This window comes from Solanum dulcamara, chromosome 4, assembly GCF_947179165.1.
Source record: "Solanum dulcamara chromosome 4, daSolDulc1.2, whole genome shotgun sequence".
Taxonomy (NCBI): Eukaryota; Viridiplantae; Streptophyta; class Magnoliopsida; order Solanales; family Solanaceae; genus Solanum; species Solanum dulcamara.
The window spans coordinates 32762735-32767571 of NC_077240.1; positions in this window are offsets into that span (position 1 = coordinate 32762735).

Consider the following 4837-nt stretch of genomic DNA (forward strand, 5'->3'; position numbering starts at 1 on the left):
AAAAATAAAAATGGGCAGGAAAATTAGCTTGTGGGGAATGGTTCGTGACGTGGACTGGTTCCCTTACAGTGCAATTTTTCTAAGAAAATTTCAATCGATTTTTAACCTCGTATAAAATAACTAGGATAAAATTAAGTGCAAGTCTACGACAGGTCCGTGATGCTGACCTATCGCCCACTCCTCTATTTTCCACCACTTCACTCCAAAAATTCATCTTTTGATCCGATTAGCCTAACATTCAACCAAGACCATTTTTCCACATAATTGTTCACCCTGATCAATATTTCAACCTCAGATTGATCAAAAAATTTAAGGAAGATGTGTTGTGCGAGCATTCTTTGATCTAGAGGTATTTTGGTAATTTTACTGGGTGTAATATTTTCATTCAATTAAGGATTTGTAATGTTTCCCTGATTGACTGTACACGTCCATATCAGCTATGTACATTTATTCCTTTTACTGTGGAATCTTCATTGTTTTTCTTCCTTCTACAAAAATCTTTTTTCCTTATCAACAATCTTCTTTCCTTGTCAGCCTTGATTCTTCACGTCGATGATTTCTGATTTGCTCCTTGATTGACAATTGGGATCCAATTTTCTTTCCTTGATCAACGGGGATCCTCTTTCTGTTATCTTGACACCAATTTCTTCTGTAAATCAGCTACGCATGATTTGTCTTGATTGATCTTCTTTCTTCCATACATGTGTTCTTTTCTATTTTTTTGATTTGCAAGCATTGTACTGATTTTCCTACAATAGAAAGTCAGTCATTAGTCATGACTCAAAATAGATTTGGTGCTAATAATCTTCCCCTTTTTGATAATGACAATATATGTAGTTGACTTTCCTTTCTGCTCCCCTGCCTTGTCGCTTAAATATTTCCATGCTTCCTACTCCCCCAGTCTTGTTGCTTCCGTGAACTATGTATTCTCCCATTTGGCATAATGAAAAAGGGAAAAAACCACAAATGAATGCACATAGAGATATGGAAACATGTGCTAGAAAAATAATTATGCACAAATATAGCAAACATAACATGAAAACAACCAAGAGAAACTAAGAATTTTAGAGTTTGGGGATGAAGAACCCTAATATTAACGACCAAAAACTAAAGGGACATATGCCTTAAAATAGAGTTTTAACAAAATTATACTTAAAAGTCACAAGAATAGATTAGTGATGGCTAAGAAAGTATTTGAGAGTGTTGAGAACGTTCCTGCAGAAGGAATCGTAGTAGCGCTCAACATTCTTGGAAAAGTTAGAATAAGAGGTTTGAACAGAGGCGGCCAACTCATTGTTGGAGGAGTCAGCTCCTACTCGAATAGAGTCAACTTGCTTAAGCAACCTGTTGACAGAACAACCCCTATCCTTCTTCAGAGAATCCATAGCCAAACAAAGCTTCCCTAGATCAGAACTGGTATCCTTGCTGTGCTGCAGAATCTTCCAAATTAACTCTTGCATAACCTGCAAGTTAGTTTCCAAAGAGTCCAATCTTGTCTTAATTTCATCAGCCTCCTTGAGTAGGAGGGAAGTAGAATCAGTAGAGACACGAGTGGCTTTTGGTGCATCCATACTTGCCTTTTTAGGACTCCTTATGCCATTTTTGTCAATAAGAGTGTACCCTATACTTGAGAAGGTCCTTGAGTCCTAAGTAGCAGAGATTTCCACCGATTTGAAGTTTGACAAATCCACCAGAGAGTCAACTATGATGCGATAGATGAGAAGTCTGTAGGGAAAATTGGCTGAGAAACTAGGATCTTCAGCACTTTCAAGCATATATTCACGAATCCAAGTGGCCCAATTGATATGATAATTTTTTAAAAGACAGAATAAGACAAAAACATCTCTGTTAAAGATGCTGCTGAGGGAACCTTTTTGAGGCACCAAAGTAGTAGCAATGATGTGAGTCAAAATATGATTCTTAAAACATATAGACAATAGGCTGAAGTCAGATAAATCGACATTGAGTTCAGCAACTGCTGCATTAGCAGCGTCCAGAGTGACCTCAAACTCCTCAGGCCACTAACCATTCCTATAAGGGATATAACCAGATAACTCAGACCCAAAAATATCTTTAAACAACTTCTCATTCACAACAATACTATTACCCAAAATAGAGTCGTAACAGTAAGGACAACTTTTGAGCCCGAAGAAAAAAACTTACCCAGCAGTGAGAGTCTTTTAGTTCTCTAAGTTGACTACTCGCCCTTCAAACTTTTGCTTGTAGTCAAGCCCTCAAAATTTTTGCATGTCGTCTGGACTGAGCGATTCTGAGAAATCCGACTAGGTTTTTAATTTTCTTTCTTCTTGATGGAAGAGGATCATTTCTTGGAGGTAGAGGGTTTAGCAAATGACTCTATTTCAGAGGAGTTAGAAAAGAGGGAAAGGAAGTCGATTTCAATAGAACTGGGGGGATTTTCAGCCACATTCTTCAAAGAAGCCATGGAATGAGTTTGGGTCATTGTGAGAAAGGGATGGGAAAAGAAGGAGAAGAGTTGGATACTATAAGGGCACACCCAGTGATCAAAAAATGGAACACAGGTCAGTCTATTATGTGGAAACATATGATGGCAAATAAAATTCATATTGAGCCACATATACATTGGCACATCAACTCAGGTACCTACAGTTTTTGATGGGATGATTGGCTGGGTATTGGCCCACTAGCTAATCACAATAACTATCTTCCAAGACTCAACAATAGTACAGTCTCTGAATTCCTTGAGAATGGGGAGTGGAATGTGCAGAAAATCAGACAACAAGTCCCTCCCCAGCTGGTGCAGTAGATCCTTAACACAGATATTATGTACAAACCTCACATACCTGATCAAGCTTGCTGGAAATTGAATTCTCATGGTGGTTTTACTTGTAAATCTGCATGGGAACTAATTAGAAAAAAGAAGTCTAAGACCTTAACTAGTGGCAACACTTGGCACATCAATATTCCCTTCAAAGTTTCTTTTCTACTATGGAGAGCCATCAGATACAAGCTTCCAACCAATGATAAAATTATCTAATTTGGAGCAGCACCAACAACATGTTCTTGTTGTTACAGGCCTGGATTGGACAATGTAGATCATATATTTACTTCTGGAAATTTTGCCAAGCATATTTGGCAACAATTCTCCAGTTCCTGGGGATCCTGCAAGGGACCTGCCCATTGAGATGCATCCTGATGAAGTGGTGGACTGCCAAGTCCAATAATGATGCTCATAAACTCATGTTGCAGGCCACTCCTATCTTTGTTTGTTGGCATATATGGAAAAATAGATGTGCAAGTAAATATGGAGGAAAGAAATCTAGTGTTACTAGAGTTAAGTTCTCCATAGTCAAAGATCTCTACATGCTGATAAGCAATGCTTACCCTTACATTAAATGGCCACAGAGCTGGAAAGAGCTGGTTACTATGGTAGAGAACTGCCAACATGACATGAGAGTGACCAAAGTTATGTGGATCAGACCTCCACCTTCCATAGTGAAGTTGAATACTGATGGGAGTGCATTAGACAACCCTGGGAAAATTGGAGCAGGAGGAATATTAAGAGACCACAATGGTAACTTAATATATGCCTTTGCAACTCCATTGGGACTGGGTACTAACAACCAAGCAGAAGTGCAGGCAGCAACTATTGGCATCACTTGGTGTCTCCAACATGGCTATAGTAGAGTGATTTTGGAGGTTGATTCAGAATTATTGACTAAGTGGCTGAAACAAGACCTCAAACCACCTTGGAGCATTCACAGATATGTTGCAAAATTGCAGTCTTTGGTCCAGCATTTGGAACTATTTCATTGCAAACATATATTTAGAGAAGCAAACCATCCTGCAGATACCTTATCTAAATACAACCACATGTTCAATTATACACAACACTTCCACAACTTCCAGCAGCTACCACAGGAAACAAAGGGCTACATCAAGATGGACAAGCTAGGAATGGCAAGTTTTAGAAGGAAAAGCCTAAAAAGAATTAAACAACCTCCGTGACTGATCTCCCTTGCACTGTGTAATAGACTTTCTATGTATAATTTAGTTTATTCTTTCGTATTCAACCTAGTTACTTCTTATTGTAAGGGGAGTGTCTCCCTTATTTATTGCTTTTATAGAATAACCAACTTACATTTAGATATAAGAGCTAGAGTAGTGGTGTCTGCTTTGCTTTTTCTCTGTAGGTACAAGGTTGCATTGCTGTTAGCTGAGATCAGCAATTTATTGTGCCCTTGGAGCAGCAGTAGCATGGTGCATCAGTTGACAACTTGGAGTAGGCCTTGGAGATGCAAGATTGATGCAGAGCTAAAACACTTGAACCAGCAATTGGAATTATCCTCTTGTTTGTTTAATTGTGTAGTTACTCTACACAGCAGCAGCTTCCAAGAACAGGATCTTCAATATCAACACCCTACAACAACCTGCAGAATGCAACAACAAGCCAAATATGCACCACACCATCCAGAATTGCTTCTTGGTATAGCAGTGGCATGGTGCAACTTTTGACAGCTTGGAGTTTGCCTTGGAGGTGCAAGAATGAGTACAACGCTCATTATACAACATCCAAGAACCAACAACAACAAGAAGAGTGGTTGTAACAAGTTCAAAACTACAACAATTTCATATACACTGTAGAAATGCAACACCAAACAACAACTCAACCCACAGCTGAACCTAAAGTTACAGACTTTGAAGATGAAGCTGCAGGTAGATGGGCTACAACACAAGAAGCTACAGGTAACACCAACAATATCCATAGCTGCTGAGCTATATTGGGACAGGAACTGAAGCTGCAGGTAGGCTATTTTTTGGTCATCAACTTCTTCAGCATTCACTCTTCAACAAGAGG